The sequence below is a fragment of the Lepidochelys kempii genome, chromosome 4 (genome assembly GCF_965140285.1).
Source record: "Lepidochelys kempii isolate rLepKem1 chromosome 4, rLepKem1.hap1, whole genome shotgun sequence".
Classification (NCBI taxonomy): Eukaryota; Metazoa; Chordata; order Testudines; family Cheloniidae; genus Lepidochelys; species Lepidochelys kempii.
Window position 1 is genome coordinate 120,215,821 of NC_136383.1, and position 13,402 is coordinate 120,229,222.

Here is a 13,402-nt window from a genome sequence, read left to right on the forward strand (position 1 = left end):
AGGTTTAGCGGAGTAGATGGTGCAGAAAGTGCAGAGGAGGGTGTAGGGTGGCAGACCTGACTTATTCAGACAGCTTCAGAGCCGGCACATGCTTTGTCATCCCACCGAGTCTAACGGGACTCGGGCCCTTTGTTCTGTTGCTTTCACAGAAGTTACCTGTGTGGATGCAAGTGGCTCCCCTTGTTTCTTGGGTTGAATGAAATCCACGCCCACCTACCACCACCCAGCTCTCTGGACTGCCACCGCAGCTCAGTAGTTTGATGGAGGAGAAGGTGGGTAAAAGGTCGCCGGGCAGCAAAGGCCAAGGTGTCTGTGGTCCCTGAGTCTTGCAGGGGGATGCGGGGCCCTTCCTAAAGCCTCCAGAGTTACGGCCAGCCTGAGCGATGGGGGGAGATTTCCTGGCCGGAGTGGATCGTTCGGGTTTGGTTCTGGATTTCTCGAGAGGAAGGATCCTTCGCTCCGGGGCCCTTCCCCTAGATTGCATTGTGCTGGGGGGCGGGGGGAGGCAGCGGCATGGTGGTATTTGCATGCTGCGGAGTGGGGCATCCTGCGGGGGGAAGGAACCACAAAGCGGATGCAATCGACTACAAACAAATGAATAACTGAAATCAGCCGGATACCCGACCCACACAAGCTCTATCCCCATCTTCCGACGCAAACGGCAGCCGGATTGGTTTTGTGTTTAACCCTGCCCTGGTTGCGGCAAATGCATCCCCTAAACCCTAGCAAGGGGCTTCTAGAGAGCAGTGTCTGGTTTGGAAAGAATTGCGGTTAAAAACTCTTTGCATTTCAAAGGCTTGGGGCAGTTAGAGGGGGACAAACTTAAATATATATCTAGGCTACGCTGGACAACTAATCAATATCACCCATTAAGGAAGGATTCCGGGAAAGAGGGTGAGCCCAGGGTTTGCTCTTTTGCAGCAACAAACACAAAACAAGTCGAAAGCCAAGATGATTATACCTGTAAAAAAAAAAAAAATCTTTGTTTGCCATTAATCGCCAGAGAAGGTGCTGAGTAGATAGTTTTATTTGGCTTCCCTTTCCCAGAAAAGTGATGTTTAAAAGATGCCCAGGGATGAGTGGTCTCTGACACAGACACGGCTGTGGCATTTAAGTGTCTTTATTCATTGTAAGCTGTTTAATGCCCTTTCGTTGGAAACTCCCCTCCTCGCCGCCAAGAAGCATTTTCAAAGGAATGATCGAAGCTCCTTTATTTGAGGAGAAAAGCTTTACCTTCTTGCTCATTTGCACACAGTAGCCCAGTAAAGGCTTCGCAAAGAGGAACTGGTTTATTTTGCATTTGAAAAATTGAAATGTGCTCAGACTTCTGTTGATAAGACGACAGAAAACAAAACTAGGGTGGAGCGAGCTTTTCTTAAAGGCACAAAATAGAGACTATGTAATGGGAAAGTGTTTACAGAGTCACAGCAATAAACTAGACTAGCAATAGATACTCATAAAGCAACGAACAGGAATTCTGTGGCAGTCGTTTCCACAGGGCAGACACTGCGCCCAACAAAGTCTCACCCTCAAGTCTAGGAGCCAATCCTCCTCCATAGATAGAAAACGATGGGAGTTTTGCTACTGACTTCAAGCACCTGGCAGAGAATATCCCTTGTGTCCACGATTTATGGCATACATACCCAGATATGCATATATCGCAGGTATTATATAGAATTACCTATATTCCTAATGTACATACAAAGACACTTGGAATACAGTGTATGTATATGTCGCTGTATTTATTCTACTATGTATAGAATGCATTTCCGAATATGCCTTTAACATTACAATAAATATAGTTCTAATGCACACTGCCTATGATCATGGTGTATAGTCTAATACATGCTACCGAATATATTTGCTTTACGCTGTTGCGTTTTGTGCATAGACATTTCTGGGGGGATCGGTCACGTTCGTAGTCTGCAGACTTGTGGGCTAGACAGGCAGGGTAAAATCATGCTCACCCGGACATACATGTTCAGCCCCTGCCCTTGCAGGTAGCTCTACTGACAACACCCTGTATCTTCCCTACATGCAAACTGGGAAGGCTCGTTTGGACTCACAGCCCCGCAAGACTGAATCTCCCCCCCCCCCCCAAGCAGGTGCACCCCGTTCTCCCGTGAGCCAGCGGGGCAATGGAGACAAGTTGATTTCACCCGCCCACCTTGAGACAAAGCAGGATCTGTCCCTTTTGCATCGCTGCTGCCCTCCCTCCGGCGAAAGGCTGCAGGAGAAGAAGGAGCGGCAGAGAGCTGTTCAAGGAGCCCGCCTTTGAATATGGGGGAGAAGCCCGGGCGTGGCTGTGGCTGAAGGAGCTCGGATGTGATCCCACTAACATGGCAATGAAGGGGAGCGGGAGATTAAGCCAAAGGGGCCGCAGAGCGGAAAGAGGCTCGTTTGAACCACTGCCTGGAGGAGAGCCGCCCTCCTGTTCGCTTTCTTTTGCTCACGCAATCGCCTTTCCCCCTCTTCCATGGCAGTGCAAGGGCCCTTCTCCTCCCCGCCCCCCAGACCTGAAACTATTTTTTGTGACAAACCCAAAGGGATTTTTTTGTTATTGCTGCTGCTAGTCACTAGCTTCCGAGCGTAATAGAAACAAACTCCTCCATTTGGGGCCTCTTAAAGGCACTTCATTCCTCGGATCGCAGAGAAACCCACGAGATTGACTCACTCTCCCTGGACGCGATCTCCTGACCTCCCAATTTTCTACTGTCCTTGGACACTGAAAGTCACATCTGGCCGGATCAAGACAAAGATTAAGCGAAATTCACGTGTTTGAAACCAGATCTAGCTCCAAGATTCTCGGAAGCCTCGTGGCTCTTATCAATCTGCCACCGTCTGCTGCAGCGCCCGGTCTAGAATCCGGACTCTGGGGTCTGAAACCCTAAAGCGGCTTATATTGTCCATGCTATTTGGGGGACTCTGTATAGACTCCCCCATACACACATTCGCCGAACAAGCTCCTGGATCTTTCCATATCTCCTTTGCCTCCCCTAAAGGTAGCAGATGCTTTAGACAGCTTTGGGATACCTCCCCTTTGGCAAAAGGCTCGTAAACCTTGGTTCACAAACAATACTGGTCTCCCCTACAGTTTTTTTTAGCGAGGCACCGTTACATAACGTTAATCTACAGAAGGCTGGAAAATTTAGTTCCGATCATTTACAACAGGGCCAGATTCTGGGTGGGAACACAGAGGAAAGGAGGGTATCCCCGTAGGATACTTGCTGCTGGACAAGTTTACACCATGCGGAGTGATTTCCACGTTCGCACGGACAGATGCTGGGAGAACTGTACGTACTCGCAGCTCATCTCTCGCCAATGTCTAAGAATTAAAGAGAGGTTCAGTTCCGACCAAATAGACATCTGTTTCTTATGATAAGGCTCTGAGACCTCTGCTCCCACTGCGTGGCCCCTCACTGCACCAAGAGTCCTTTGGAAGTACTGAGGCTGGGTACTGAGAATCTGGTTTAAGAAAAGGATAAATCACTAGTGGTTCTCTTGCATTGATTATTATTAGTTATCCAAGTGTGCAAGACACTTTACACCGATTATCATCATAAGGATCCCTGCTCAGGAGAGTTTTTAATCTAAATTGATCACCAGAAAACAGGAGGAGGGGGGGAAGAGGGAACAGGTAAGGAATGCCCAGGCGAGAAGGAAAGGAGAGTATCGAATAGTTCTGCTCCAGGGGCACAGCAGAAAGGTGTAGAAAGGGGACTTTCTCAAGACAGGGCGGTGGTGGCTGTGTTTCGCCAGAACATCTCCAAAACCTTTGAACGCTGCCTGGGTTCGTGCAGTATCTTAAGGAGTATCTCAGTGCAGTATCTTAATGAGGGATATCGTTTGCTCGCTGCTCAGGACAGCAATCCTGCGCCAACAGCAAGGCCTGTTAGTTCGTAGCGATCATAACCGCGACCAGTAGTAAGAAGCGGTAGACAAGGCCCAAGTTGTACAAAATTCTCTGCTACATCATAGCCGATGACATCTGTGCTATGCTGCTACTAAGTACCCGCTACTCTTTCCCTTTGTTATAGCCCATCACTCACACAGATACAGAGTGGAAAATAAAATTCAATTCATGATCAGGATCCGTCGCAATCTCATAATCCTGCCGGGCCTGGTCCCTCAGGCTTTTATTTATGTGAATAAACCCAACTCACTTAGTCCTGTGGAGGACTCGGGCTCGCCGATCCCAGCCCCAATGGCACACAAGTTAATTCGGATATTAAACAGTTGCCTTCCCCGAACACAAGCACTGTTAGGAGCCAGCCTTGGCACTGGCATGTTCCTTTGATTTTCTAACACTGTGGTGTTCCGAGAAAGCCGGAGGGAGCGGGTTGCAAAATTTGGGGAGGTGGGGCAGGGGAAACTGATATTTTTTAAATAAAACTGTTTTTTTTAATAAACTTTTTCTTGTGGGGGGGGGGGAGGCGGGAAGAATGACACACCCCCAGTCCCTAAATTTGATCCGCACTGAATTCCCAAGCTGTGCCTTTGCAGGTTGCATCAAAACACGGTAATTTTATTCACCGCACAAGAAAAACAAATCGTTTTCTTTTTAATTCCTATTTGCAGGCCTCGGAGCGAATTTTAGCCACGTTTCCCCGCATATGGACTGTCCAAATGTCTATCGGACAAAATATTAGACCCTTCCGAAATACAGGAATTGAGAGAAGCAACGAAATGAGATTAAACATTTTCTGAAGCTGTTGGTGGCCTCGCTATTTCTGAAGCCTGAAGTACGTGCAATGCAATTAACGACGGGCACAATGTTAGTTATTAACAGTGAAGATCGGGGGCGCTGGAAGAACTCTTGTTGTGAGGGGAGCGCTGGGAAAGAGCTATCGAAATGATCGGGGGCGGCATTTTCCCTATCCATTGCTCCTATCCAGCCATCTGCTGAAAGGGACTGCAAGATATCGGCCAGCACTCAGCGGTTTTCTCTTTCCAAAATATCGCAATCAAGGCAGGGCGGGGGCAAACCGAGGCACTGAATACAAGCAGTGAACAGAGGGAAAGGGAAGACAGAAACAGGTTAACTCAGAGCTGAAATATACTAGACTCAGAATTGAAATGTACTCTGTGTTAAAATAGTTGGATACTTTTAGCAAAGGGGGAGAGATGAGGAGACTCCCCCCCCCCGAGACCCCGTTTGTTTGGTTTTTTTTGTTTGTTTGTTTTGCGTGGAGCTAGAGGCACTGAAAAGAGTGAAAGTCTCATTTTCAAAATCACAATTCAAAATAAAAACACAGCGCTCTGGGGAGCGCAGCGATTATAATCACGTAGTCCAAGTATTTCATATTGGGAAGGGGCCAAACCCTCCCCTACCCCCGAACAACCCACGAGCAAAAATCCGCGGTTTTATATTAAAATCAGTCAGTCTAGATAGTAATTTTTTTTTTACTTCTGATGCATTATTTCTGCGGAGAGTTGCGAAGAAGAAGGAGTAAATGAGGGGGAGGAGGCAGCTCCAGAATAAGGCGCAGAGAGCTTCTCTATTGGATCCCAATACGGAGCGAGCCCTTTATTCTCGGGAAAACCATGCCTGCTTTAAAGCACACCAGCAGCCTGCCGCTGGGAACTGCCTCCCCCCTCTCCCACGTCTGCTTCCTTGGCAAATGAGTTCCCGGGCCCCCTTTCACAGAACGCAGTTGAGCAGGTAATTTGTTGTTAGTGCTTGTTTAAATGTTGTGAAGCATGCAATCAAAAACAGGAAAGCAATACACAGAAGGGGCAAACGTGGGAAGACAACTGGACATTACTGAGTTATAAAAATGGCAAAGAAAAGCAACTGGCGAAGAGGCATCCGTAATCGTCCCCTATATCAGTGAAAAGTGATTTTCAGAGCCCCACTCTTTTCTTGGCCCCGATCTGAATGGGAGTTTAGCCTTCCCCCTCAATGGATGCTGGATCAGGCCCCTCGCTGGTAATCATACAGTGGCAAGCATGCTCAGTTCAGCCTGCTTTTCAGTCAGCCTCATGGGGCTGGATGCTGCTCTACAGATCTGCACTAGTTTCCAGGACTTCAATAGAATTCCTCCAGATTTACACCACAGTGCAGGAATATATCCACCCACCTCCCATCTGCGTCCCTGATTGAATATATATGGGGGGGAGGGGGAGGGAAGGGGCAGCACACCCATTTACCTGAGGGCAGAATGGGCCCCATGATTTGAGTGCGTAGGGATTTAGGGACAACAATTGGATCAATGTTAATGGGAGTTACAAGTGTCAAGCACAGACTGAGAGATGAGATAAGGGCAGAACTGATTATGGTGAGGCCCTGGTCACACCATGATATGGGCACCCCTGTGGTCCCAGCCCAACAGCCTGGCCCCCATGCTGTGGTGTCATCCCTCACTTGGAGTGGCCATGGCAGGGGCTCCCCACCCTCCCAAAGGGGCAGGGTCAGCAGCAAGGAACTCTCCTTTCCCCCAAGACTGGCAGCTGAGTTGCCCCTCCCCTCAGCATCAGCTGGGGCAAAACTAGGGAACCCGCCTGCTCCTGGGAGAGGCAAGGATGGTATCGGGGGCTCTTTCCAAGTACCTACCCAAGCAACTGAGGTGTATTTATTTGGGGGTAGAGGGGTGGGCTGGGATCACTGACTCTTCTACAGAGCCCTGTTTAGGTGGTGTTGAGGGGCCCCTCAGGTCCTAGCATTAACACCCTGTAGAGGTGCCCAGGGTAGTTCAAACCCTCAGAGCTGTTGTTGCAAGCTGTCTGCAGATTCAGGCAGATGTCACTCCATCTACTAGGCTTGGTTCACATTTGCAAGATTTTTCTTTACATTTAGGTAGGCTAGAAATGTACTATTTTTATAAAAAGAAAACCCAGATTCTGATGTAATCATATGACTTCAGGAGCTGTAGCCCTAGGTGGGCCAATAATGTTTATGCCTTGATCCAACCCTAATTTAGGGGCATTATCTGATCTTTAAAACTTATGCCTGCATAGCTCTGGCCCATAGTGTTGCTTGGGTCCAATGCTTCCACCCTTACATTAAAATATATCGAGGATTTAGTCCATCCAGGAAGGTTTTTCCCCAGTCTCATTTACTTCTTTAATAAGGTATGAGCATCACCTAGTTTCCCCTCAAAATAGCTATAAGTGCAAGTCCCAGTACACAGATAGTGTAAAATATGCTCTGCAAGTTGCAGTTTGTGATGGGGTGTCCATCACACATAAGGCCTGAAGGTGTAAATGAGGCCAATTAACCTTCAGCTGCACCTGGAAGAAACCTAGGGCCTAGGACCTAATTGCTGATGAAGACCAGCTGGGGAAGGAGCTGGGTGAGCTCTATAAAGAGAGGAAGTTGGTAGCCTTCAAGGGGGATATTTGTACTCTCTGATGTAAGAGAGAAGAGCATGAAGTGGTAGGGACAGGGAGGACAGGTGCAAGAAGGGCTGGGAGAGTAAAAGCCTAGAGCTGCTGGGTTGAGGGACTGGAACCCATAGCGGGTGGGCCAATGTTTCCCTATATGTTCCTGTGGGAGTGACACACTAGGGATAGCCTGTTTTGGGATGGCTGGAAGCAGACTTTGATGATACCCCAGGAGGGGAGAAGAACTTTAACATGACTTAGCTGGAGGGCTAAGCCATGAAGAGGAAAGCACTGCAGCTCCTGGTGCATGAGTAACTGAGGGGAATGGCGGACTGAGTAACTGCAGAGCTACTTCCCCAGGTGAACCCCAAGAAGGTGTTGCTGAGTGTGATGAGTAGAGCAAGCACTGTCAGTAAAGCTACTGCTCTGTTCATTTGTGTAAAAGCAGAAGAGCACATTGACATCAATGGGGCCAGGATTTCACTCATTCCTGTGTGTGTGATATTAGTGTTAGAGAGATGTTTGCCAATCAACAGGAGAATATGATGTGGCTCAAATGAGCAGTATTTGCCCTTTAAAGAGTTGCAAACGTCTTCTGTCTTAAATGAACAAAACTAGAAAAGTAAAATGTTAAAAAAACTTAAGTTCCTTCTGATGAATGGATTATTACACTATGTCAAACAATTAAAAAACCCACCATGTGATCATATTGAACTGATTTCAAATAGAAATCCCCCTTTTCCCCTGGTGTATAATGGTGTAAGTTAAAGGCAAAAGGAGTATTTGTAATTGTCTTACAGAGGATGTATAAAGTGGATTTGTTGTATCCCATTAATAGTGTTAGGCAAGAAGATAACTTGAATTTTCCTCATTGAAATCAATAAGACAGGATTAGAAAACTGTTAAGGGTGGGATCCTGTCACATTGCATTTTTCAAACTGTTATGACTGGCAGCAGGGAAAAATCCCTGCAGCGGTCTAGAGCTAATGTATCTGAGATGTAGCCAAGTCCTTACTGGACAGGTTCCACAGCAGCAAGCCTATGACCATATAGTCTCTCACCAGCAGGGTCCGCTGTATCCTGCTGCCATGGTGCCATGGGATTTGCCAAAGACCTACTCCCCACCACTTGCATAGAATCGTACAAGAGAATCTAAAGCTTTAATGAAAAGGAACCCTGTTTCTAATCCTTATGCTTTAGAAAAAAATGTTACACATTCACATTGAGTAATTCTGTACTCCTCAAGCAGTGCCATTAAAGTCAATGGGACTACTCATTAAGGGCTAGATTGTGATACCCTTAGTAGTAAGCAATCCCACAATATTCTGATACTAGGCTGTGTCTGATATCCTTACTCCAGAAGAGTAATACCTTAGTCTACAAGTAGGTTTTAGTGGAACTATTTGCAGAGTAAGATACTGCACAATATGAGTAAGGGTAGCAAAAGGTGGTTCTTATTGTCATGTTTACATCTGAACATTAAGAACTTGCTGGTAGCACCATCTAAAGTAAAGGTTACCTGACACTTTCCATTATAAACCTCTGTTCAGCTTCCCTTTAAATCATATGAAAACAGACCACTTTTGGCAGGGATATAGAGCATATTTTGGACATCATTATATCCACTATGGATTACTGCAAAGGACCATTGACTTTGCCAGCTGTTATTAATTATTATTGACTCTGGACACTGACCACTTGTCTACCTTGGGGGTGATGCAGTTATGTGGTATCCATGTCTCAGAGCAGACTAACATTACAATCTATCCCCTACAAATGTTTGAGAGATTTACAAAAAAAATTCCAAAATACCCTGGAAAGCCAGGCAGCTGAAGGACCATTAGGTCAACTATAAAGAGGTCAAAAGGAAAGAAAACAAACTCATGCATTTAAAAAACCTGACACCTCCTTAAAGAAGCAGGGTCTAGCTCTTTCAGCTAACAACTGTGTGAAATATTAAGCTGTAATTTTCCAAGGGGCAGAAAGGAGTTAGGCACCCACTCACACTTAATGTCAATGCGATTTGAACACCTAACTCCTGAGGCACCTTTGAAAATCCTAGTTTTAATATTGAAACAATATCTTTTCAATTGATTGACCAGATAAATTCAGTAGCAACGGGTCTACATTTCTAGGGTGAAATCCGAGTCCCATTGAAGTCAGTAGCTTGCCATTGACTTCAATGAAGCCAGAAGTTCACCTCTGGAGATTACTTTTTTTCCCTCTGTGTTTATATCAAATAGGTTATGTAAAGAAAGGTGTGTTTTAATAGATAAATATTTAGTGACACATTGTGTGTGTATATATATATGTATAATTTGTTTCCTATTTCTGGAAAAATAAAGTTGAACAAAACAGAATTTTGAAATAGGTGTAAGTTAATTTACCCCTCTCCCCTATGGTGGTTTGTGGGATATGCCTCTACAACGTATGAATTCCATTTGATGCGGGTGGGGGGCTCTCAATACATATCTTTGGACAGCAGACTCCAATTCTGTTGTCAGGCTATCTCCAAACTGGACTGAAATTCCAAGGGGCAGTGATATAGGGCTTACAAGAGGGTCATTATGTATATTCTCTCCCATTGAAATTGCCTATCTCTAAACAATAGGTTGAGTCCTACCAGCAGAATGGTTTATCGGGGGAGAGATTGCCTTCCAATGAAGTCACCTGGTAAGGATCTGGGATCACCTGAGGAGGCTGATCCAGAAGTCACATGACAGAAAAACTGGAAGGTTATAAAGGATAGGAGCTGAAGCATTTGGGGCCTTTGGCCAGTTTCAAGATGAAGAAACCCTGTGTACCTGAATATGGATGACTTCTATGGAACTGGGTGAGCTAGAGTGAGGGGTATTGTGTTCAGGATGATGGTGGTTTTCTATATGATCTGTAAGCTATCCTATGATATCCTATGATTCTCAGGTGATCTAAACATCGGTGGGGGTGGCAGGGGCTGATTATGCCCTGGCTTTTTCAATGTCATCTCAAGATGAAAATCTACTCTTGCTTTAATGAAACATTCTATGGGGAAAGTAACTCTGGGCTTTAAAGAAAAAAAAAAAAAGGAAACTAAATCATGGTATCCTGTTCGCATCTTAATAATTCCCACTAAACATGTGCTCAGTTTGCACATCAAAACATTTCACCCAGACTTAATTTCCAGCACGGCAACTCTATCTTGTGAACAAACTTCTTGTCATCTTGAGTATCAACATGAGTCATAAAGATTTTGCTAGTCATGTTGTTATCTGTGGAAGTTCCCGGTGTGTTGGCCAAAAGAGCAACTGTCACAAAGATACTTGACTTTACTGCAGCATTTTGTATGTACTGTACTGGAAATATTGCAGTAAATTCAGACACCACAGCACAGTGAATGTTGAGGGCCAAACTCTATCCTGAAGCATGTATGTACAATTCCCATAGACATATGGAAACTGGAGCTTGCTCTTGTGTATCTGCGGGCCCTTTAATTGTGCCATTAAATTCACAGGGCTAGCTTGATGTCTGCTGCCAACACTACAGTGAAATAATTCTGTTTCAGAGCTCATTTTCTATTCAAGTGGTGCCTGATTTAAATGTATTAACTTGTTCAACAGTTGGCTGCTATTAAGGATAGAGAACGTTTCATTAGCAAGGGAATGGCTGTGATCCTAAAATAATGCAATGGTAATTTTAATCCTTCTGTGATGCTGCTCTCCTCAACACAGGATTATGAGCTTTGTTTCTCACCCCCAGCGTTGGAGGAGATAGGTTCCCTTCTGGGATAGCCTCAAATTAACAGATGAGGTGAGATAGGATTATCAAGTGGACAGACTGAACATTTAAATAATGTTAATACTAACATATAACACATGATCATAAACTAAATTAATGCAAATTCAGTCTGTATCTAATCCACAACAACATGACCCTTCTGAACACTCCTGCCACACTTTCCATACTCTGGACTATGTACGAGAGGTTCTTCATACATCATCTTATTCCCATCTGTACTCTGAGACAGCCAGAAAAAATGCTGTCATTTAAACTTTACCTTAACTTCAGGAATTATTTGATTCATACATTCCTTCAGAATTGCCTTAACAGATTGTACCCATGTCTTCTGAATTCAAACCAATGACATTTTACCATGTTCTGACTAAAGTGAGAAAAGCTACATCACCTCATTCAACCCCCTGTGGGCCAGAATGTGCTTCTCAGACACTGGCCTGTGTTGGGCCAGTTTTGCAGTAAGATGCAATCTGATATGATGCAGAGAAAGGTGACATCAGGCAAGGGGAGGGAGAGTTACACATCACAGTGAATCCTTGGGAGAGGAAATATGAATCTCGCTCTACTGAGCACATCCACACTTCCCAGCAGTGGTCTGCCTTCACCCCAACATCAAAAAACATGGGGAAATTGCTAGTACTTTTCAGACAGGAAAAGGTGACAGTCTGAGCCAAAGAAGTTGTGAAGTAAGGGATTCTCACGGCTAAGTAACACTCAGCAGCTTTCTTTCTGAAGAGGACATATCCCATGGTGGACAGCATTAGGCAAACTAATGCTTTGCAGCTATCACAGAAAGCAGGCAGACACAAGACTAAAGGGATCAGGGGTGGGATGTGGAATGAAGAAGAAGTCAGCAGACAGCCTTTACCACAAAGTTGTGGTGGCAGAACACATCAAAAAGCAGCAATAGTTGTCACCTGTTGTGTGCATGTTACAGGGGCATGGTGTGGATGTTCAAACATTCTTGCAAACACACATCTGCCAGGGCTAGATGGTGCCAATATTAGGCACAGCCCACAGTAAGGGGTAATGTGGAGCTGTGGGACCATCCACCTCTCCCACAGGGCATACTAAGAGAATGCTTTCTAGAGCTCCTGGGGCTGCAGAACCTACTACCCTGATGCTGCATATACCCCACTATGGGGTGAGTCTCCCTCCCACGCACAGAGGTGTTCAACGCTGCTGGTGACTTCATATACATGGAGTCATGCACCTGGGGGAATAGGGAGGGGATGGTCCTTGCCCTCCCCAAGACATAAGGGCTTCAATTCTGCCTGGACATTATGGGCTGCACAATAAAGGTCTGGAAGAGGAATTATATTTTGGCCTCCCCCCATCACTAGGCACCTGTGTAAGAATCAGTCAAAATCTGGCCTCCAGAAATTAGTCTGCTACCACCTATTTGGATAGATTAGTGTGCAGCTGATATATGCATCCAGCTATGAATAATATTCTGGGGAACAAAAATACACCCCCACACTACTTGTAAGATACTGTCATTTTAAATGATATATACACTAATTTGCATTTTATATACATTAAAATACTACTCATAAAATATTTGTGCATTGTGGCAATAACAAAAATCTGCTTTGACTGCAATCAATAGAAATATGTTTCCCAACCATGTGCGAACTGCTGAGGTTGATTAGCATGGAAATTAGCTAGTGCTCACTAGCTTCAGATCAACAGAGTGTGACAGCAACTTAATACATTCAGTGCCATGTTTTATGGCCTATATTCCCATATGGGTTCTAGTAAAGGTACAGTGATAAATACTACAGCTTGCTCATCTGAATGGGATAATTGCCAGGGACCTGATTCAGAGCAAGTGGCCTAAAATTACGGTCTTAAATAGCCTAACCTTTAAAAGTGCTGAGCACCCGTCAGTTCCCAGTGACGTTAATGAGAACTGCACTGTTGAAAATTAGGCAATTTATTAAGTGTCTAAATATTGACTGAGGATTTTCAAAGGTGCTAGGCACCTAATGCCCATGGACTTGCCAAAGAACTGCCCCTTGTGCCTTTGAAAATCTCTTTAGAAGCTCACCAGTTAGGCACCAGTTTTGAGAAGCTTATCTCACTGTATTTCCATGATGCTTAACAACTGTGATCAGTCCATTTTCAATTGCACTCCTGGAGTTGCTTGCAGCCTGAATGGGATGAGTAGGTGATTGTGGGGCTAAATTTATCACTGTACAGCTTTTTAGTTACATCAGGCTGTTTCACTGCTCTATTGTATGCTGCTTTTTTTAAAAACATTACTACACTGTAATAGAGCTGTCTCAAAATTCCAGTGCTTCCTCAT